Source organism: Echeneis naucrates, chromosome 20, assembly GCF_900963305.1.
Source record: "Echeneis naucrates chromosome 20, fEcheNa1.1, whole genome shotgun sequence".
Lineage (NCBI taxonomy): Eukaryota > Metazoa > Chordata > Actinopteri > Carangiformes > Echeneidae > Echeneis > Echeneis naucrates.
The window spans coordinates 9,124,232-9,148,726 of NC_042530.1; the positions used below are offsets into that span (position 1 = coordinate 9,124,232).

The 24,495-nt window shown below is 41.9% G+C and overlaps 1 protein-coding gene across 2 annotated transcripts in view; it reads left to right on the forward strand.

Annotated features, from left to right (window-relative positions):
- The first annotated feature begins 12,955 nt into the window (after positions 1 to 12,955).
- Positions 12,956 to 24,495, forward strand: part of sema5a (sema domain, seven thrombospondin repeats (type 1 and type 1-like), transmembrane domain (TM) and short cytoplasmic domain, (semaphorin) 5A) — a 101,432-nt gene continuing 89,892 nt past the window's right edge. For both annotated transcript variants that reach the window (XM_029528880.1, XM_029528881.1), the window contains exon 1: positions 12,956 to 13,185. The gene's annotated coding sequence lies outside the window, so the exon portion shown is untranslated. The remainder of the gene's footprint in view (positions 13,186 to 24,495) is intronic.

Below are 24,495 nucleotides of genomic sequence, written 5' to 3' on the forward strand. Positions count from 1 at the left end.
AGCCGTACTGTTGCCATGTACATGTGGATTTCTGGGTGTTATGGTGAGACCAGCTCGTTTTCAATGTCTATGATCTTCCACTGGAGAGCAGTGTTGTGCCATTGATGAAGCCAGCCATATGCTTTTTAGTAGCATGCAACCTGTTGCTGATTGTGTGTGGAGTGATGGGTATCACCTCAGAGTAGACTGCTGTCCTTTATTTCATGTATTAGTGAGAGTAGCATTGACTTGCACCAAAGTTTTGTATTTTATATGGAAAAAATGATCAAGGTCAATAGTGCAGCCCTCTAGTGGAATGTATAACAAAGTAGATACTCAAGGACATTCATTTTTCATATCTTAGCTTATCAGCCTGCTGAATTAGTAATTAGAATGCTGTGGGGGAAATGCTTGCTTAATCTACTCGCTTATTTTTTATTTAAAAACTACTTTACACCTTGAAATGAAGGCAATCCACCATCAATACAGACTTAATTCAGTGATTCATGGATTCATGCGAGTGTACATTTTGTCTCAGTGTCTGTCTCCGTTGTGCTCATGGCACTCAGTAATGGATGTTTTCAGGGGAAATATTTGCATATTTGAATACAGGCAACAATCCATCACTTAAACAGTTTCAGTAATCTTTACATGTCTGTATAAACAGCCGTTCGATGCAAATGCACTAAAGCACTCTGCTCAATGCAAGACACTGAGCCTCTTTCCAGATTATTAAGATCCTCAAGGCCTTTACAGAAACAGAATAGATAGCTCAATTAACAACTCTGTTGTCTATCAAAGACGTGTTGCAATAAAGCTGCGATTTGAATTGGAAAGCATCTTGAGGCTAGTATTCATGTAACAGTTCAGAAAAAGCTGGTTCTTTTGAATTCACAAAGAAAGCAGGTACAAACACAGTTTGTATCCGCCATGTGACTTCTCCGACCATCTCACGTGGCTTAATTTGAATCATATCCTGAGGTTCAAAGATGCAACTCTCCAATGTTTCACAAAAAAGCAAAGATAGAAGACATGCAAATAAGAACGTGGACACATTTCTTTCTTCTTGTCCATGAATTGTCTAACGACTTCTCAGGTTTATCTTGTCTACCTTTGGGAAGGATGAATTCTGGGATAGAACTATTGAAAATCAAGCGCCACTGAACTGCTTATTACTGATCAGCATGAATAATCTAAGAATGTCACAGGCATATTTGTTAAATCATCAGGTAAACGCTTATAATTCTTACTATTATATTTGAATAAATAAAACTGAGGAAGAAAAAATGATAATTAGCTTTACGATCTAATCTTTTGGGTGTCATCCAGCGGTAAAATGAGCTCGATTTGTATAAAAAAGGTCCTGATAACTGATAGAGAAGGATATTATCGGATCAAATGTACATGAAAAATTTTGTTGTGCAGCCTTACAAAATACGGCTGTCCACACTCGCTTTCATCAACATCAAGTGTTGAAAGTATGATAAGCAGGTTCAGCTCTACTCCTTGGCTGTCGCTGTAGATATAATCTAGGGGGCAGGAACCTGCCTGCTCCTGTGCCTTTGTGCTGACAGGATAAGTGAGGATGTCTGAATGTCAGGCAGGAAGGATGAACACCTGGAGCAGACATGTGTCTGGGCATAATGATGTCCTGATCCAGATAACAGCTAGTTTAATTAAAAAAAAAAGATCATTTCCTGTTCCAGCAGGACTTTTTTTTGATGGCTCCAGAACTTAGTTTGTCTTGGTAAATGGAACGGGGGGTTGTGGGAGCAGCACTCCTCCTTAGAGCTAACCTGTCGGTAACTGGAGTCAATATATTTTGCATTTTCGATCATAAAAAATGTCTCCAAATAGAAGAATGTCATCCAGGCATGTGAGCTTGTGACCCATATCCACCAATGCTTCCCCTCTGAATCGGAAAAGGTGAAAATGGAAAACACTCTCCTCCGGGGGCCCTGCAGCTCTGCGCAGCATCGGCCCGTGAAGTATAGCATTCATCTGTCCCGCTGCTGTTCCTTCAGCACTGCCAAAAATCAGCTGAGAGTTGGTGCAGAAACTGTTAGGAAAAATCCATCTCGCAGAAATGCTATAGTTCTTATAGGGATTCGGTCTTCCAAAGTGTTGCATTTGCCCTTGAGCGTTTTGGGGTTGATGTGACGTGCATTGACTTTTTGTGTGTGTCTCCACATACGCAGTTGGTAGGAAAGCTTCAAATGACACAGAGCAGATTGAGTTTTTTTTTTTTTTTCAGGGAGCTGTCAATAGACTAAGATATGCAATCCACAGGAGATATGTGTTGTGCAGGCAGAGAAGGAGCCAGAGAAACAGCACAAGAGAGACAAGACTAATGCTTAAATCCCTCCAAAAGGCCTGAATCCTTCTGACCTGTGACCTTATTTTAATTTCTGCCTGTTGTCATTGTCTGCTGGGCCCTGTTGCTCATCTGCAGCCCCAAAAAACAACTTCCAGGTCTCCTTGTAAAAACACGACTCCTGTCTGACGCCCAGGGAACTAAGAAAGCTGTTGTTCCCATTTATCAGCTTAGTGTGAATTTACATTTTAATTGAATCCTGATGTTTGAGCCAAACTATACTTGCTAAGCAACTGGAGCGCCTTCAGAGACGCATCTTACGGGCTTGAAGTGTGAGTCCACTGAAAATGACAGACAGTCAGAACTGCTCACATTGCCGATGCTGAATTCAACTTCATATGCTAATATTGCTCATGCTGCCATCCCCAGGAATATCCTTGGATTTTGTGTGTGTTAGAATATCACACAACTACGGTTGGGCTTTGTGTGCGCGTATTTACACATTGGCTTGTTTGTATTTTAATGAATTTGAACGTGCCAAGATTTCTCATGTTTCCACTGCCAGCAAGATACTTGGACCGTGTGTGTGTGTAAAGACAGCAGAGAATTATAGTTGGGCTCAAGGTGTGAGAGTGTGTGTGTGTGTGTGTGTGTGTGTGTGTGTGTGTGTGTGTGTGTGTGTGTGTGTGTGTCTCACAGATCAGTACTCAGTATCATCAATTAGGATGGATGCATCCACTCCTATGCTGTCTTTGATGTGTCATGTTGGCCAACTCTGCTGATGTAAAAGATGCTGCTGACAATAAGACATGAGATAAAGAGATGTGATTCATTAGTCTTTGTTTGTCTACCTTCTTCGTATATTCAGAATATTATATCAGACAATATTCAGCCCACTGCTGTGGGCCCATAGTTAATCTTTCAATAACTTACGGGCTTCTTGTGTTTCTATTATTGTATTTTTTCTGTATTTACATACAACTGGTACTTTAGGTGTAAAGTTAATTTAAGTTTTGCATTTATGTATTGAATTTTTTTAAGTGGCTATATCAGACAGCGAATTATAGAATTAAAATAAACCTTTCGTAGGTATGGCAGCGTGTTGGTCTGTCCACAAAGTTTGGCCCAGACCGAAATATTTCAACAACTTTTTGCTGGATTACATTGACATTTTCAGCAGATATTCATTGTCCTTTGAGGGTGAAGCCCCCTAATGTTAATGAAACACTGACTTTCCATGTAGTCCCACAGCAAAGTTGATAATTGTGTTTTTGACATTCCCATCAGCTGCAGCTGTCCATCATGTTTAATCAGTGTTTGGGTACTCACACGGTAAACTCAAATGATGAATATGGCCCAAACATCAGGATGACTTAACCTCAATATATTAGCATTATCCCTGTGGGGATGTTAGCATTCAGCTCAAAACGCCAATTGACCCAAGTATGGTATCAGAGAGCTGCTAGCATGGCAGCGTTTTCCAATTTCTATAATAGTTTCAGCCTTACTTAAGTGAACACTGTGTCTCTTTAAGTTGGTTTGTTTTATTTTTTCTACTACAGCTGAGTAACCACAAGTCTCTTATTTGGAAATGTACGTTTGTCCAATTTCCTCTAATACCAGTCCTATCTTTGGTGAATTGCTGCGTGTATGTTTCTTTTTCTTTTCTTTTTTTACACTACACGTCTCATTTGCACTAAAATGTGTGACTGCTGAAGCCATTACAGAGTAATCCAAAGTCTAATTACATTTGTTCTTATTACATCATCTCCGGACTGTGGCACCTGCAGCCTTCATCTAACTGCTGTACATTGATACAAGACAGTGATTAACTGCTGCATTAACAAAATGAGAAAAAGCTACTACGCCAAGAGCGTGAAATTAGCAACAGACTGTCAAAAGCAGTTTTCAAACTGAGCCACTATGATTGTAAATAATTACACAAAGTCTGACCGTCCCCTCTGATTGCTCCACCCTGTACAAATAGACTGTCTTTTCTCTGCTTTTACATACATATGAAAAATAAAAATAGATGATAACAGCAACATTGCAACTTAGGCAGATATTGTCTTGGTGCGACGCTGCAAGTTATCATTGTAACAGCTAAGTTGATTAGAGTTAATTAACTGATAATGCCCCTCTATACACTGAAATGAAGTCAGTGAATAGAAGTGCATGATGGGAGTCAGAAAGAAATGGAGGCTCTGCGGATACCAAAGGAAAGCAGATAATTTTATTCCTCCTGATTAAGTTTCACATGAATGCTGAGTAATCTTTATCAAAACTTCCACAACAATGACCTGAACTTAGGCGTATGAGTTTCATCGTGTCTATTTCTATACAAATTGCACGAGCTTCTTGGAGAAAGCACTACGCCTGTCACATCACAACCTTTGATCATTTGATGATGACCTCTTTCATTCACACCTCCTATTCCTCTAAACCCCGGCAGAAGGCAGGAAAGGAAATCAGTAGCAACATCACTGTGCAACTAAAAAAAAAAAAAAAAAAAAAGCTGTTTTTGTAGAGATAAACGTCACAAGAGGGCAAGAAAAACACAGTTCACCCTTCCTGAATACTTTTTTTTTTTTCCCCCAGCTTTCTGGCTGGGTAAGTCGGGGCTTTTATCAGCTTTATCCTCCTCCTCTCACAGATGAGAAACAATGTGCTTTATTCCATTACACTGTAAATCCAATCTCATGCTTCACGCTCTGCAGAAGAGTAGCAGAAAGAGAGAATGAATGAGATGGAATGGGGAAATGTTGACGCAAATCCCACAATTCCTTTGGTGGCAGCAGTCGATCATTAGGGTACAGTTGAGGGATTTGAAGCAATTAACCAATCAATTAAGGGGTCGATGGAGCTCCTGCGTAGCGATCATGGTAATATATGTGTTGCTGAAGTGAAGTTGGCTCAACCTCCACTCAGGCTGATTATTATTTCTGTTGCTTATTCCAACCAGAAACTCTCACGTGGGAAATTAGTGCTCCTCCGGAGGGATAGCTTTCAGGTGTACAATTAAGAAATAATTAGCTTTTTTTTTTCTTTATAATGTAGATTTGCACAAATAATTTTTACTTCACCATCACCATGGAGGGCAATGGAACACATTCTGGTCTTAAAAAGGCAAATAAACACTTCTGAGCACGACTGGCTGGAGATTGGGTGTTTCCAGGTTTCTTCCATGACTGCTGTTGGCTTTCCCAGACATCTGATGAGCACTTAAATTAATAATGAATCAAGAAGAAATTAATATTACATTTTTCAAATCTGTTGCAACGAGTGTGTAACATTCACTGATCTATCTGCTGCGAGATTAACACGGCAATTTATTGCTTTTAAAAACTGCATGTCTTTAAGGCTCGTGAAGACGGACACAACATTTTTCTCCTGGCACTGGATAACAAAGTGTCTTGCAAATTGAAGCCTTGCTGCAAGGTGTTGAACACTGCCAAGCACCAGGGAAGGTGACTAATTGCTGCCGAAGCTGTTATTGCCTCAAAAAACCTCCTCACGATCTAATATTGACTATTGCAAAATGACAGCAGGTCTCAGTGCTTCAAATAGCAAAAATCAACCTTATCAACATCATTAATTACTGATGTCTTTTTACTTGGTCTGGGCTTTGAACTGGTTCTCATTTTAAATAGACTGCACTGAGACATGTCTGGATAATCATGAGTGATTACTGTAAAGACAGATATCGTTTGTTCGTTTAGAAAATCAAGATCAAGAAAAAGAGCCTGATAGCTGAAAGATCTGTCTCCCAATTTACTCTTTGAGAGGAACCAAAAGCAAGCCTTCATCTGAAGAGTGAAGTAACCTACGAGGACAATGAGGAGCTATGAGCTCTATGATGATATGATATGATGGAGCTTGGTCATTAAGAGCTTTTTAGTTCAGTTGAGGGAATTTTAAAATTTTATTCTGAAGCCAACACGAAATGTGTTATCATAGAAATGTGATCTCTTTTTCTAGTTCCTGTTAATATTCATGCAGCAGCGTTTGGAAACAACTGAAAGATTTTCAGAGTTTTGTTGGGACATCCTGATAGTCATGCATTACAATAGTCCAGGATTATGTTTTCTGCATCAGCTTGATAAGATAAGATCACATGCACAGTTATACATGGTATGATGAGCAGTGACATGTGTTTTTGTACCTGCTACCAATACCAACAAAGCACACAAATCAAATAACTAAAGAAAATAGAAATGGAATATAACAGACAAAACAGAATATAAATGTAGTGATAAAATTTGTTAAAATAGTGCAAAGCTGTCAGTAAATCCAGACAAAAATCTCAGCAAGTCTGTATGAACCCATCGAATATGACAGGTACATAAACAGAATGCTGTGCTTGAGACATAATGTTTCTGATTTTTGCAATACTGCAAAGGAGAAAGACGGCCATCCCAGAGATTTATTTTATGTTCGGGTACAAAGGACATGTCCTGATCAAAAATGACTTACAGTGGAATTTGGGACCAATGTAATGCTGTCCAGAGTGATTAGATGATCACATAATGAGCGTCTGAGGTGCCTAGGGCCAAGTACAATGACTTAGTTTTGTCTGACTGAGAGGCAGGTCATCCAGACCTTTGTGTCTTTTAGGCATGAAATCCAACCAGCTGACTACCTTCTTCAGCTTCACTGATAACTGTAACTGAGTGCCATCTATATAGCAGTGAAAACTGATGCAGTGCTCCCTGATAATGTTGCCTAAAGGAAGCATAAAGGTGGTACTGCAATACCCATAACCCCCAGCCCGTTCTGCTGTCTCCTCCAGTCTCCTGCTATCAGCATCAGCTTTTTTCACTAAGTATGTGAACACGTACGAGAAAAGTCTTTGTCGACGGTTGTGTGTGTGTATGTGTATATATATACATATACTGGTTGTGGTGCATTTTGCAGGCTTTTGTTTCTTGCACTTTGGAAAATAACTTCTGCAAGAGGGAGTGTTTTTAATCAAGAGCTGTAGAAATGCACAACCTCTGGGTCATGTAACATTGTCTATTGGTCTTTAGAAATGGGCCTTATTAAAAAGAGACATTGAGCTGATGAATGTTCAGTTTACCAGCATCACCACCTCCCAAGTCTGTCACCACAGACCAGAAACAATTAATAAAGTGTCTGTTGCCCACTTAACATGTTTACCAAACTACATTGTTTTTGAAACATTTCTGCAGCATGTGATGATGCTTTTAGTGCAAAAGCAATCAGTGTGGCCCGTACCATTCAACCACTGGTAAGCACTGTTTGTCCTTTTATGTCATTTGGATTCTTCCTTTTAGAGGCAGTTTCCCTTCATGGCTTTCTTTGTGTGGTTTGTAAAGTGTACCTTGACTGAAGTGTTCACACATTTACTTTCATCATGTGCAGGAGTGTGCCTCAAAGACGTGAAGAGGTGAAAGTGACTCAGGAGGGATAGAAAAAAGGCACATTCAAAGGTAAAGCAGGAGTTCCTTCTTTTTTGCAGAGTAGCCTGAATTTCCCAGAAAGTGCTTCCATCTTATAATGCCATTTTGATGGTTCCCATTTTACTGCATGAAGACGGGAGGCTCTTAAGCAAGGCTTCAGAGGCTTCAGAGAGAAGTGGGTCTAAATAAATGCACTCGTCATCACCCCAGTGTATCGTGATATCATCTTTGATAAGTGATTAAGTAAACATAAGACTCCTCTGCGCAGCCGGATCCACCACTGATTTCTAACTTTCAGAAGCTTTCTGAAGAGTTCCTGGTAATTGAAATTAATTAACTTGTCCAAAGTGAGGCAAAAACAGTTGCCCAAGGCCTGCTCACTTGTCAACAAAAGCTAATTTCTCAATCTGAGAATGGCTAGTATTTGTTGTTGGTCACCACCAGAGACACACAGAGATGATGGATGTCTGTATTTCCAGTTGGTGCCTCCTTCTAATGAGTTCCTCCGCCATATTGCTAACTCATTATGAAATAACAGGCTCTGCATTACTGAGAATAATAAGAATGGATTTTTTCCAATAAGGACTATCATTATCAGTTTTTGGTCAATGCTGGTTATTGTCTTTTTTGTAATGAGCAGTTTAAAAATATCAATTTTATCAGCTCTGTAATATACAAAAACAGAGATATTGACCAACAGCATATTTTAATGGAGGTTAAATATTTCCTCCAAAGCTGTTCAGATTTTTCAATTAGCAGGAGTCTCTTAGACAAAGTACAAAAAACCCCTTAGATTTCTGACATTTCTTTTTTCCTCTGCAGAACTGAGAGGCGAACATAAATCATACATTTTAAAACTCTGGAGATAGAAATGCAGCGTAGCAAAAAGACCAATCTTGATTTGCCATGCACACCTGCTTAGCGTGCATCGTGGTTCACGCAAATACAAACTCTCCCTGCGCTGGTCGGGCTGAGATTGTGTGAGCGTGTTTTGTGTCTGAGACCAAGGAACAAAGCTAGTTGTGCACAGCAATCGAGTGTTTGTGAATGTAATATCAGTGTGTATGATGCGTTCACTCAGTTAGATTTGTGCATGTGAGCCTTCAGGGAAAGGAGTCTCTGTGCAGAAAGAGGCCAGTGAAGTCATCTGAGACACAAAATGGTGTTGAAAGAGAAATTTTTTTCTATTGAATTTCAAAGTTGGAGGATTTATTCCTGTTTGCCAAGTCAACCAACTCTTCAGTCCCCTTTGGCAGTGAGGAGTAGTGTGCAATTTATTTGTCTGCTCAATAGGGGATGTGTCATTGTAAACCTGTATCCAGTGTTACGTTGTAACGTAAGGTGAGAAAGTGGTTGTTTTATTCGAGAGGCTTTCTGTTGGTGAGATTGTATTTTCCACTTTAAAAACATGTTTTATCAATGAGACATGTGCAAAAGAGGTGCCATATGGTACCTCTTACATACTCATCAGACAATTTCAAGCCTTTTATAATGAGATCTGAATCTTTAATTGAATGATATTACCCTTTTAATTTTGGCCTGCCTTGCACAGTGTACAGGAAATGATGGTAGTTTTCCCGACAGTAGCTTGTCTGGACTATATGCGCACTTATAATAATTTTGTATCCATTTGGCTATGGATAGCTCTTGCTTGCTCCATCTCCGCTCAAATTGCTTTTGGCTTCACAAAATTACTGACTGGGAATAAAATTTCTTCTTAACCTAGATGAAAATTAGCACACTGCACTCTTGAATGGCGAGCACCATGCCCAGCAGTCACATACATAATTGTCCTCTACAGCCTCATCCTCTCCATTTTGACATTAATTAACCTGAAGCAATCTGCAAACTGCCCATGGGGCCAAGACCTCACACCCTTCAATTCCCATGATTGAATTCCACTGTGTTCATCTCTCCAGCCCTTAACTTTGACACTAAAAAAGAAGAAGAGTAAAAAAAAAAAAAAAAAAAAAAAAAAAAAAAAAAAAAAAAACCTCTCACCATCAGCCCTATTCCTATTGCTATCCATCATGGACCGTAGTGGGGAGGACAAAGACAAATACAGCCAGGCAGAATCTGGGCAGAGAGCAAGAAAGATGACCCCCCAGGACATCGGCACTCCGTTTCATTATCTCACTCCGTCCATCCATTCACCTCCTTTTGGGTGGACTGAGTGCCAAAAAACCCTCCATCATGTCTCCAAGTTGCATTGTCGTGGTGTGATGTAGGCTGGATGGTCCCACGTGAAAAAGAAAGATGGAGAAAACATTGTTGATCAATTTTTAAAGGATGGCTGAGAACCTGAGCATGCAAATGTTTGTCAGGGTATAAAGTTCACCATGCAAGCTTGTTAGCGTGCTGAACATATCACATTGACATGATGCTGTACCTGACAGTTTGACAGGTACAGCATCATTGTCCAATCCCTCTTCCCATGAACAGTGGCAGTGAACCTAAGTCACTGCGGAGTCCTGGCACCACAAGGCCCTGGATACCACTGCTGCAGGGGGGCAGCAAGCCTGAGTAAGCCTGAGGAATCGTATGGCTTTGGTCCTGCTGCAGCGTGGCACGGCTCATTGATTCTGCAGGTATGTATCAGAGTGAGAAATGACTGCAGTCTTTCACAGCTGGCCGGCTTTTCGCTCTCTCTAACCCTTTCATACTCTTCCCACCTCTACCCTTGTTGGTCCCTGCTTTTATTCCCCAGCTACGTTGCTCCTGTTAAAAAAAAACAGACCTGTACTGTTCACCTGTACTGAGTCAGCCAAACCCAAATGCATCCTGCACGTGTGAGTGTGTCCATATTTCAACACACATATTATTGTGTGTGTCTTGCAGGTTCCAGTGGTTGACTGGTTGGTTGGCTGTCTTTGTAAGGTATGAGATGACCTGAGGCTTGAAGTGGCAGAAAAACTGTATGACAGATGGTGTGTTTGAAAGAGAGATTTAGGGACTCAGCTACGGTCAACTGAGGTTTGGCACCAAAACAAGGGCTTGGCCTGCTGTTAGTATCCCCCTTCCTCTCATCACTGTAACCGACGTGCATCACATCTGCATTATGCATACACACGTTAGCAAGCAGGAAGCACAATAATGAATGAACAAAGACAAGCGATGCACACAAATTAATATTTTGTCCCGTCTCCTACAGCTTTCTTCTGTGGATAAAACGTAGATAAAGGTTGGCCTTCAGTTTCTTTCATCCAGGTATTACTTTGAAAATAGTATTTGGTCACTTCATTTAGTAAGCTAAAAATAAAACCGTATTTCTTAAAAAAACCATAAAGATGGACCACGATGCAAACACACAGTCAATGACGCGCACACGCACGCACGCACGTCAACACACCTTGCTGAGATCATATACTATCAGGCGAGGTATAGGAGGCTCCTCCTGAAATTGATTTTTGTGTGGTTGCCTGGTAACTTGAGTTGGTTTTGCTGACATCAAAATAGGAATACAGAGCCACAAAGGTGGACACACTCAGACACACACCCAGGGGAGATGATGGTGCCTGCGTGGGCTTTGACTCATTCTGTCTCATCAGCTAATATACTCGCCAACATCCATCCCAGACTGCGATGGCTCGTTCAAAGGCGCATTGTTTTTAACTGCTGAAATTTGGGGTGTGGCGCAGACAGCTGGAGCCTCGCTCTGACATTTAGCCAGAGCTCTGGGTGTTACACTTTTGAGCCTGGTGTAAAAGAGCTACTGCACACAAGAACACAAGAGCCTTGAATTCCTGGAGCAAGGAGAAAAAGTTCTTCAGCTTATTTGATTGTTGATTTTCCAACAACAAAGTGAGTCTCTTTATTATATCACATCTTGGTTTATTGTTTCTTTTAGTCCCTCAGTTATACTTGTCAAGAACGTCACTGCCTCTGGCGCGCCATATCTTCATCCATCTGCTCTGATATTTTAAGAAAGCAGATCTGCTTCCTCTTTGTCACTCAACTCAGCAAGAGAAAAAGAAAAGGTTACCCACGCATTTCCCAGAATTGCACAAAGCCCACTTGAAATGTAAATCTCAAGCTTTACCTTTCCCCATTGTGGTTAGTCACATTTTTATGAAAATTACCTGATTTGAATTTAGATGCGGGAACACAGGAGCTGAGGAATTGACTGAGGCATGTTCCTTTTTAACGAAGAGGAGCATTAACAGGCTTGTTGGCTGTGCTCTGTGTCTGTCAAAAAAGACCGACACACACTTTGTGTCATAGCCCTAAAGCTGTGTGCCACACTGTTTGGGCCTTTGGAGCTTTGTGGAGGCTGTGCTCATTCACCGTGGGGGATAAATGGGTAATTGAACTGAGGATGTCACTATTAAAATACACAAAGGAACAGAAACACCGGTGTCACTCTCTATTTTGCTCTTTTGCTCTCCCACATAGACGTGGGAGAGCAAAAGAGCACACACACACACACACACACACACAGAGTCTCACAGAGAATATTATATTGACTCCCATTAATATCCTGTTTAACTTTAGCCATAATTACTACTGTCTTCCAACCTATCTGCAAAAATGTGTTGGAACGAACTGCTTTATGACTCCAAACTGTCTGTAGGTCTGAGTGTGAGTGTGAGTGGTTGTTGGTCTCTGTCTGTCTGTCTGTGTGTTTTGGCCCTGTGTTGGACAGGTGACCTGTCCGGGGTGACCCCGCCCTCACCCAGAGTGAGCTGGGATTGGCTCCAGCACCCCTGTAACCCGGAAACGGATCCACCGGTAGAAGATGAATGGACTGTTTTATTTTGAATTGGTTGCTGCCAGTGAAGTCCTCAGACTGTTTCCTCGAGTGATTTCATGCTGGGGGGGTCTATTAGTGAGCATCCTCTAAGCTGAAGTGTCCTTGAAGGTGAATCCAGAGGGGCTCTTCGGGCCCTGCAGGTGAACAGAGGTAAACATGGAGGCCAGGATACTCAGACCACATCACACCGGCCCGGGCCCCTCCACCTGCAGGACAGCTGTGGGCCGCTGCAGCTGCTGCCACGTCTCCGCTCGGCGGTGGAGTGGGGGCGCGCTCAGCCATTCCAGCTTCCCGGGAGATGCGCAGTTGTGTCTGAGAGCGGCGCTGGACACATCACCGCCTCCCCTCCTCCTGGCGTTGTAGTTAAAGGAAAGTTTGTGTGTGTGTGCTTGCTTTTTCTTTGCCTTTGCCCCCCTCCCCTCCCCTCCAAAGAGCGGAGGCATATTGTCTGTGGCGCAGCGCGACAGTGAGGTGTCCGATTACAGAGCGTGCGCCGCGGAGCCACCGGCACGGAGCGCTCCTGTGTGGCGCAGGAACGGAGCGGAGCGCACAGGGATCTCTACGGGGGAGAGAAGGAGTTTACCGAGCTGCTTCTGCGGAGGACACACAGCACAACTGAGGATATTTTCATCATCTTTATTTTGTGCTCGCACTCCTCTTCCCGGGACAAGACACGCTGCTCCGCTCCCTGCTAGATGAACTGCAGCTGGGCTCCTCACTTGGTGAGCGCATTTTTTTTCTTTTAGATTGTGCACCGTATTTATTTATTTATGTATTATTTATTTAGTATAACTTATATGTATCTCAGGTTAATGCAGCCGCTCTGTTTCCAAACGCAAAGTAGCCCGTTTGTTCTGAGGGGGAAACAAACACTTCTCTTGCCTGCCTTTAACCACATACATTGCAGTCACGTCATCTGTCTTTAGAGGGGGGGAAACAGCATTTTGAATGTTGTGGGGGCACGACAGCATTTTAAATAACCCGCAAATTCAAAAACCCACCGTGTCAATAATCAGTTTTGGAAGTTTTTGCATTTTGCTCTGCGGTGTGTGACCGCTTGGTGGTGCTGACAGAGTGCAACCTTCACCTGCTCCGTGTCTGCGAGCTCACATCAAATCTGTTCCATTCAGTAAATAAGCACTGCTTTGGCTATCAATACATTTGTTATGGCATTTCATTAAAGGTCTGCCATCACAGCCAAAAGGCAGACTGTTGCATTCGCTGCATTCACCGCAGCAGGAGTGAATTAGGCGTGAAAAATATCACAGGGTCAGGTTAAAGAGAACAAAAGAAAAAAAAAAAAAAGAGTCCAGAAAATGTCTATCCTAAAAAAAAAATAAGCCTTCACAGAGCAACATTTTCACACCTTCACTCACGTATATCTGTCTAACTGTGGTTTCCCCCTCAACATTTTTCTTGTTGTGCATAACCAAGCCCTGTTCTCTTAGTAGGTGTTTGAAGGGGTCTGACCCTTTGTTATGCTTTACAGACCTTCATTGTGTATGTGACTCATGTCCTTTATGAGACACAAGAATTGTATATTTCCGAAGGGTAACCGGATGTTTTGAGCTTCTTTTACTGTCGTACATTGCTGTTGAGCTTCTCAGACCTTTTAGCCTTACACCTAAAACTTCAGTCTTCTCACACAATGCTGAGCCTGAGCTGAGTCTTTGAAAGTATTATTTTGTTACATTTGCATAAAAGTGCCCCTTGAACTTTTCTCACACTCAGCAAGTTTTAAATTAAACGTATTGTAGCATTTCCCTGTCACAAAGGTCCTGACACAGTATCAAGTGGGCAAGTGTGTTGAATTAGATTGGTGAAGTGAGTTGTACAGTGGTGGAACCTCTTCCTGTGCTGTAGGTGAAAATGTTATGAGTGACGATGAGGAGAGGAGGATTTGTGTTACTCGCGTTCAGAGAAGGTTTGGATGGATGCTTTTCTCATATTAGTTTACAATTAAACAAACAGTGTAGGGTGTTGGTGTTGTTGTTGGTGTTGTTGTTGTTGTTGTTTTTCTTTTTCCAACCCTGGGGCAAACCTTTGCACTTTCCTGTACAATTGTTTTTATTCAGTCAGGTCTGTTGTTGTCTTCTTTGTGATAGCTTTTGGGACATTCGGCTTTCTCTGATTGTATGACCCAGGTGGGTGCTGTGGCCCGTCCGTCCTGTCACGCTGCACACACCAGCGTCAGAAAATGCCCCCTATCCAGATGGTAGAATCACTTTAGACTCATGCTGTCCAGGACTTTATCAGACCTTAAATACTAAAATCCCCCAGGGAAAATAGATAAAAAAGAATTACTAAATGAGAGCGAGAGGGAAGGTGTAAAAGTGCTGAATCAAGAAAAAAAAAAAATCATATGACATAATGCCTTTTTGCAAGTGTTGCGAAGATCTAGAGAGACACTACAAGGAGTGCAGTGGCTGGACGATTAATTTATTGTTTAATCAACAGAAAACAAGTATGTTTGAATCTGTAGTTTCATTGTCAATGAAGCCAGTTAAGGCCTGACGTTTCCAGCAACTAGTTGCAGCCTTTCTAGTCCTTTCTTGTGTCATTTCAGGTCATATCAGATCATAATGCTGTCAGTTAAGTATATTTGGCTTTTGCTGATCTTGCACTCTGTCTAAATTAAATGCAGGTTTGGCATTTTCTGATCTTTTGTAGAAGACGCTATTAATCGATTTCCTAATCAGCAGCTATTCTTGTACCTGTTAAATTCTAATTTATTCATAATCAAGAATATTAGATTTAATTTGACATTTAAATGACATTTTGTAAGTGACAAAAATAACTTAGTAATTGAGAAAATAACTAGCAGATTAATCAATAATGGAAATAATTGTTGACTCTTGTCCTAAAGAGCATCAGGGCTTACTCTCCTGCTGTCATAGCAGGGAAGCTCCACAGGTCCAGAAGAGACGGTGGAGCCCGGCACCACATTCCAGTGCTGAGTAATGAGGGGCAGCGTATGATTAGTGTGATTGATATTTGCGCTGTGTTGGAAATTTTCCTGAGCGTTGACTCAGAACAACAGCACAAACACAGCAATTAGTCCCAGGCAGCTGAATCCCAAGATGAAAATGACCTCAGTGGCCTCAGTGGGCTGTGTGGTCACTATGGAAACCGTTTGAATGACAAGCCCATTGTCAGCGAATTTGTGATTCGGCATCTCCTCGGGGGTCGAGCCCTGTCGGGAGCGAAAGTGGAAGGCATTATCATGCATGTGTAAACTAAACAGCCATTACCCTCTGGCCTCTGTGTGCTCTTCAAGGCCCTTTGGTTACTTATTTATCTGACACCAGAAAGATGGGGCTTTGGGATAGTTTGTCCCCGCACACATGCTCTCACAAAGGTCTGGCTTTATTTGCTGTGAATTACTCTAAAGCCCTGATTTTAAAAAAAATCCTCATCAGTGGATGATTTATTGCTCTTATGCAAGTAACCTCAGAGTCTGAAACAATAGCTGAAGTGGTTTGCTTGACTTCCCTGCTGTGCTCTGTCCTCTGACTACCACCGGCTATTTATACATCAAAACCACTTTGCCATTATCTCCTTTCCTTGTTCATCCTGCTACTTCTGATTTGAAGACGTGGAGTCTTCACAGAAGACACTGACTCAAAATATTTGTACTCATTTTTGTTGGTCCTTTTATCAGGTTTGTGGTTATTTGTGACTTTGCCAGTGCATTCAGTTACATTTCTGACCTATTCTGCATAATGGATATGTTTGTTGGGTGAACGTCAATAACTATATATATATATATATATATATATATATATATATATATATATATATATATATTTATTTTATTTTTTTTTTTTTAACCACCATTCTTGCTGATTTAGTAAGATGGTGCGATGTTGCTATGGCTACTTCAAGGTTTCCTGGAAGGGATTCAAGTGCCCTTCCATCACAAAGGAAAATAAAATAAGTGCAAAATAAACTTTTATTATCCATGCCGCATCTGTTTTTAAAGGCCAAAGTGTTACGATGGTTGCCATAGTGAATGGTGAAGAAACTATCAAGCAATGCAAGCTCATCATAGCTTCTCTTGTGTGGCCTCACAAAAGTTTGCATGATGGTTGCTGCCATACAAATAAAGTGGTTAAGTCACTTCTGTTATCATTAAGGTCAGCATTGAAAAATGAAATAGACACAATACAGTTACTTCAAAAATATGACATTTTTCACTGTAAAGGGTATTTTACAATTATAAAGATTTCAAGTGGAGGCACATTCAACACAAAAACTGATTAGTAAGGGCAGAGCAGGGGCAGGTGTAGAAATAATTTGAGTTCACAGAGTGTTTGGGAAGTGCAGGCAAGCGATATGTGATCCTGGATGCACCACTATTTGGTGCCGCATGGATCCAAGAATGGATATTTTCGTGGTTTGGAGTAAAACATTCACTCCTGTGTCTGCACGTCAGCTGGAATTAGTCCGGCTGGACCGGCCTTCACTTGCTGCCAGTGTTACAGTACATTAGCTCTGACCCTTTCTCCGCTACAACCTCAAACCCCCTCAAATAACAGAGGAATTTGTCTTTTAAACATGGTGCCAGCACAGGAAGAAGACAGAGACTGTATTTGGGTCACGATTAAATAATCCCCAAAGCCTCTTTTTCTCTGGGGATCAAGCCAAGAGGATGTTTGAAAGGTTAAATAGAGATGGATCCCAACTTCTGTGACAGCAGGAGATGCGATTATCGTAAACTTATTTAAGTTTGGAGTATGGAGTACTTTTCCTCTGTACTTGTACTGGTGTGAGGCTTAACGGTGTGAACGAGCGACTGAGGAGATGAAGAGGGAGAGAGCCGCTGAGGTCTAATGATTCAGGGCAAAAGAGGTGAAAAGTTGATTTTAAAACGAGCCATGGAGGAAGAATGAGGGTAGGTGCTTCGCTGATCTTTGTTTATCAACTGATTGCCATCCGAAGGAGTCATGAGTTGTCACCGAACACACACAGACGTACACACTTTTCCTGTTCTGTGCTGTCATGAGCTGTAGTTCTCTGGAAGATGAATGACTATGATACACGAATAAGAGGATCATTTGGTGGTGCCACTTAGCCTCGTATATTTCTCTTTTATAGGAGCTTCTCTTTCCAGGCTGCGACTCAGATCTTTGAGGTGAGTGCAAAACTGGACTGACTCCTTTGAGACTTCACAACTCTTTGCTATGTATAGTCCCAGTTAAATTAGCAGCAAGCACTTACTATTGAAGCAGGTGCTTGAGCATTGGCCTTGTGTGTACCTCTTTGTGTCATATGATTTTTGCGCTGGCCGTGTTGTTTCCTATCAGCGGGAATCAAGAGGAGAAGTAGCTCAAGTCTTTCATGGGTTTGGGTTTTTTACTGCTTATGGGACGTGCATCACCGTGTCTTATCTTTATAGAGCATATCATTATACGATAAGAAGCTCTTTTGATGTGATGTGTTTGGAGCTATCTGAGCCTCATCTATCTCAGCACAGCAAACAACCAGAGAAGCTCTAATTTGATCAGTGAGAGGATATAAATACAGAAAATCCTTTAATCTTCAGCAAATGAAAACATTTAGCTCCACTTTGAAATCATTATGAAGGAGTAATCAGAGCAATATCCAAGAAAAAAAAAACAGGAGGATGCTTCTCTCTGCAGATGAATGAGAAAACTAAATTACTGTGTTTGCTATACTCTTTTTATCCGACCTTTTTATATGAAAGTTTGTGATAGTATCTGAAAGATAAGGCGGCCCACTACTTGTAGTTCAGCCACGCAGGAAAAATGGGAGCGGAAGAAAGATATAGAGGGAGATTAGAGGTGAGAGATAAAAAGAGAGCAAGGAAGATTGGACACTGCAGATAGAGGTGAAAAGATACGAACTTGTGTTTCCCAGACAAAGAGGGGAGGTGCTGGCTCTTTGAATGGAAAAGAAAAGGTAAGAGAAAGGGAAAAAACATAGAGGAAGTATAAAGAGATAGGAGGAGGTGTGCGAGGACTGACGCGCAGATAGTCTGAGCAGGTTTGTGAGAAATTGTTAATATACAGGGAAGAGCCACTCTGCAGAGGGGGCAGTCTAGTCAGTGGCTGGAGGACCCAAAAACAGAGGAACTGAGAGACAGGCAGGACGCAATTGGACAAGCCAGACTACAAGGATGGATGGACAGAGGGAAGCGGGAGTAACAAACAAGGTGGAGTAAGCAAAGGCGCAGAGAAGGCCACGTCACCCTCACTTCTGCACTGAAAGCTTGACATCCTAACTAAAACCTCTTCAAACAGTCTCTTCGCATGCTGCGGCCGCACAAGTCCAAAATATCTCCACATGTTCACCTTTAATTGAAAACACTACAGTTATGAGCTATGACCAGCTATGAATCTTTGTACACTGGTATAAAGGGAATTTTTTTTTCACTGCACATTGCATTTCTATGAGTTGTTCAACAAAGACATTGTCTTTTCTCCTTCTTTTAATACACCAGAACATTTCCTGGAGTGAGATTTGAATGCTTGATACTTTTACTTCTCTCATACTTCTAGCGGTGTGCAGAATTTGCTTCATCCAGTTTTTATATTTGAGATCATAAATCAGTTAAAATGAGCAATGGTGTAAAATATTAGTAGGTCTCAGGTCTCCATCAGACAGACCAAATGTGATGTTTGGTTGGTGAATGACTGATGAAACAGTGTACACCGGGAGCTCTGACCCCAAACCTCTGCCCTTAAAAGAAGTGAACAACAACAAATAGACCTTCTGCATTTGTCTTCAAAAGGATTTTTTTTCAAACACATAACCCCTTCCACACGCAGTCCACACATGAAACCCTCATGAGTCATCTCGTTTCGTGGGCTGTGTAGAGCATGAATGTGTAGTCTACGCTGGTTCAAGGCACAATGCTGCCTCAGTTCTGGAGGTGAAACCACACAGAGGATGTCTGGTTTACTCCGAACCACCAGCAGTGAATAACAAACCACTTATTATTCTTCCCAAAGAACATTTCATTTTTCCTTGAGTAAACGGTCAAAAAGAATGAGCCCAGTGTCACAAACTCAGTTGTCTGGCCGTCTGCCAGCGGCAAACACCATGTTTCAGTGACTGCACACTTGAAGTACAAGAGGCGGACTTTTGGAGTTTGGTTTCAAGGAATATTTTGTTATGGGACATTAACTCAGGTGCTGGACTTCAATAAGAAGGGTATCAGTTGCTGTAAAAGGTGATGGAGTAATTCTAGAGGTGCTGCCGGGAGTGTTGCTCCTCAGACAGTGTTGGTTCGCTAATATAGTCATCTGATTATACTGCTCATGAAACAAGAGAATGTTTCTATTCTTGCTCTGTGGCTCTATTGTGTTGCTGAATTCCTCTGGGAAGTAAGTTACGTTTGTTGAAGAGCTGTGCTGACTCTGCTTGCACTTCTTCCCCTGTGCTACCCTATCAGCACAAAGTGGAAAGATTTTTTTCACCTCTGTGAACCTCGGTGAAAGGATAAGATCCCAACAAAAAACACATACCAGAAAACACACACATACCAGTGTGCATGTACGTTGTAAGGTGATTTGCTGCAAGTTTTGCTCTCTTAAAAGAGAAAAGGATCTGCGAATCCTGCAGCATCACACAGTATAGATCATAGACCGTAATCTTGCATTGGCAGAGAAAGGCAGAAGAGGTGGGCAGATAGAAGAACCAATAAATCCCTAAAAATATACAAAGTAGAGGCGGTTGCAAAAATACACATGTAGACAAGATTAATATTAAAGAGTCCTGCTCCTTATTTCACATGTTCATAGGTGAGCGGGTCACATCCTGGGAGGTCAGCAGAGTGACCGATTTGCTGAAAGAAAGGGCTCCAGTTGGCTGACCTCAGCTTGACATGGCACCGACCCCGACCTCCGCCGTCTTTTTAAATATCAATGCACGAAGCTAAAAAGTGCACAGATACATGAAAACGCACACTCACTCACTGTTCGTCATGCTGGCAATGCACTGAAAAAAATCTCGTTACATGTAATGATGATAAGATGAGATTATTTGCATCATGTGTTTTATAGATGGAGAAAAGAAGATGTTTTGTAGTTGGAAGCCTCTGCAGTTGTTTTTGACTCAAGCTGTTGCAGAACTCTTAAGGCCTCTGCGGTGAGGGAAGGAACTCCTACGCAGAGGATACATTTCCTCTGGACTTGCCATACTACAACACTTTGTTGTAGTGCTCTTGTTGTCATTAAAAATAGACCTCTGCCCTTCTGAAGCAAGGCCCCTTCGGCATCCTGATCTATTTTGCGCACTTGCCGTTCCTTAAAGGCTTTCTGGGCAGAGTACTACTCTCCTCTCTGCAACAGTTCAGGGCGAAAGAGGACTCTTCTCCTGTAGGGTTGGCATCGTGTTATTGACTTTAGAAAAGCACACAAAAAAGAGCACTGTTGCTGAAGACCATTCAGCAGCTAATATACTAAGGAGGTAATTGCGCGAGTAAAGACTTTAGTGCTTTTTTTTTTTTTTTTTTTTTTTCCTCCTGTTAATTCCGCAACTGGTGTTACATGATCCTAAAATATGGAATTCGACTAATCATTCAGACTAGTTCTTAGAGAAAGTGGGATGTATTTCCTTTCCCTTAACCCAATTACAGCTCTTTACCACCTTCTCCTTCTGCATTTCAAACCGGAACATAAATATCTCTATTCATCAGCAGGAAAAAATATGCTTTTCTTCTCACCCCCCCTCCTGGTGGGAAGGTCATAGTACAGGGTTATGTTCAGTTTCAAATGCAAAGTTGTGCGTTAATGGGTGCTTTTGGACCTGAGCTTTGGCTCTGAACACCCCACAGGCAGTAACTGGCCCCTTTGCTCACAAGTGTAACCCGACCCAGTGTAACCTGTCATTGTCATCAGTGGAGCTCAACACCCACGCTGCCTCTCTCTCTGCTCCACATGTTAAAATGAACACTTAGTCCAAATATACGTCATTTTGTCTGCTTTAAAAGAATATCCAGCATATCCAGGCTCCTCGTATGATTTCTCGCTGCCATACCTCCTGGGTTTATAAACTAAAGCTGCCACAGTAACTGGCAGGTTATAGTCGCTTTAAATCTCACTCTGTGGTCCATTGTAGTTATCCTTTTCCCCTCAGTGTGAATCACTGACCTCCTGTGTCATGAATTATACCTTTTACATTCTACAAAATAAGTCAGGTGCTGGTAAAATACCCCCGGCAGAAGAAGGCTACAACACTGCCTTGAGAAATGATCTTTATCTGCTTTTAGCTGCAGGCCATGATTACTGTGAAGGAGATAAAAGATGTTAATTGTAGTGTGCAGTTACATGATTTACTGCTATTGTTGTGGAGCAGTGGCAGCAGAATCTACCTAAAGAAACAATTACACAAATAATACTGTTATCGCTGCCACAGGAGCAGGGCTATAATTTAGTTGCACGTCTGATTCAACACCTGGTTCTGTGCAGTCTGTCACTCAGAATTACCTGTTGCTCTCTCGTTTGGCAACGCATAACCTTTTTCATGCAGTCTATTCTGCCACGACTGCAACTTAATGGGTTGATTAATCCAGATCATCCTGCTGGTTCATTCTCCTGAGAAAAGAACGCGTTCGCGTGTATTTGGTACGCATTTCCAGCCGTGAGGTGATTGTTCACAAAGGAAATACATTTATACATGGGTACAAAGCAATGCTGGTATAATAGGAGACATGCAAAGAAGAAGTGGATGAATAGGGAGATAAAGAATCAACAGAGTTGTAGTCAAGCACACCTGGAGGCCACATGTGGATTTCTCCCACCGCCCCCACCGCCGTCCTGGGCTTGAAAACTCCACCGTCATCATTATAACGAAGGGTGGAGGGGATCATTAAGTCATTATTTATGTGCTTTCTGCTGTTTTATCACCTCCAGACGCAGTCTCTCAATGCAGAAACCCACACTCACCGCCCCAGAAGAATAACATAATTGTATGAGGCAGTAAGGGGGTCCCATCTAATAGACAAAAGTGCAAACATTAACAGTCTGGCCCAGTTGTGGACAAGCCACTATACTTTTTTCTTCCCTGTTAGGCTCGTTTACACCTTGTGTTGTTTATGTTTACTTATGTGGAGGATTCCACGTGCCTAGATTTTCTCCAGATTGCAGGATCAAGGTAGAAAAGAGGAGGTTTTTTTTTTTTTTTTTTTTTTTACAGGCAATTTCCCCTTTCTAATAACAGTAGATTATTAGATAGATAAGATCGCATCGCAAACAGAGCACTTTGAGCTGGTTCTCAGCCAAACTTATTCCAGCCCGGCGGTTGCAGATTTTTCTTTTTTGAGGGAACTGCTTTAATTCCTGCTGCCTTCTCCTGTCGTGGGTGGGGTAAGTTTCGAGGGATTTTATCTGCGATGGATAATTCTAATCATATGATTGCAGTTTACATCAAAAACCAAAAGGTGTGTTCGTGAAAACAGAGGAGCAGGGCGTGGAGGTGGTCTTAAACGGGGGTGGGTGGGGGGTTGGATGTTGAACAGACCTGTTCTGTGTTGTACCTGGAGCTCCTGTGAGAGGCCGTGTAGAGTCAGCTCCCTTGGCGCCGCAGTGCCAGATACCCAGAATAGCTCTGTTTCCTTTCCTTTGACTTTAAAAGAGGGGCACTGTTGTTTTTCCAGCTGCGCCTGAACACCCTCACACCCCACCTTTTGCCCCGTTGTTTTTCGTGTCCTGATTCAATTACCTCCGTGGGACTGCTCCCCTGGCACATGACATACTGGACTGGAGAAATGTGAAGAATTGTAGTTTTATGGCATGTGGTGTGTGTTATTTATGGAAATCCAGCTCTTCGTAGCAAAGCCAGACTTTCCAGCTTTTGTTTCTCTTCTCTCGAGTGCCTCTAAACTCCTCGGTCCTTTTCTCTCTTTCCATCAAAATTCAACTGCAGCTAATCCTCTCCTTTCCCATTTGCACTCACCCCTCCTTTTGTTCCTGACTAACCTCTTAAACATCCTTCTCCGCCATCCTCTGTCCGTGTCCCACAGCCTCATTTCTTCTCATCCAACCTCTGCTCCTCATCCTGTCCTGCATCTGCTGCACCCTTTGTCCCTCCATTTCCCTCATTGTTGCTGACCTCTCCTGTAATCTGCCTCAAGTGACCCTAGACGACTTTGCCGCCTCCTTTCCCTCTCTAGTCCCCTCCTTGCGTTTTGAAGAGCAGGTCATTGTGAGAACGAAACCATTACTCCATCATGTCTAGTCTTCCCACACAGCAGAGCAGCATAAAAGCAGACATATGTGCACATGTGCATGTTTTCACACACTCACTTAAACAAAAATAATGTATTCAAAACAGACCTATAATGTATGCAGGTTTTCGGGTAAAGTGGCTGCAGTGCTCAGCTGGTGCATAGCTTTTGGAAGACATTGTCGCACGTGCACTCATTTACATTTCTTCTCACTTTGTCCACTGAGTTTGCACACAGTGTAACAGTGTGGAAATCCACTTTTGGGTTTTCTATGAAGGCACTGAAATAATTTCACAAGACTGAGAACAAGGAAAACATAACCATTCCCAGCTTGTCTTGTCTGCTAGTATTTCACTTCACAGAAAAACAGTATGGCAGAGATTACAGAATTATATACGGGTAATCAAGAACGAGCAGATCTGTGCTTAATCCAACTAAATTGCTGCTAATCTGCCTCTCGTGTGGACATTGTGAGAAAGACTCTTCTGGCTATCCAAGCATATTGAAAAAGGAAGCCAAATCAGCCTCACATTACACCAGAAGTGTGTTCATAATGGCTTTTATTTTAGAGGGTGTGACCTTAAAATCACATGAGTTTGATACATTAACTCGACACTTTTGAAGATGAACATAAAGAATAAGAAATAATGTGGAAAAATCCCACATGATCCAATCCCAGGACGCTGCAACACATTTAAGATCTCAAGCTGTAATTATTCTTTTGTTAAGAATCACTTAAATGCCTGTGTGGACCAAAAACAATGCGCCCCAAGCGATTTTGTAACGGAATGCAGGATAAAAACATTTTCATTTTCATTATTATTACAGTTTTGACAATGTA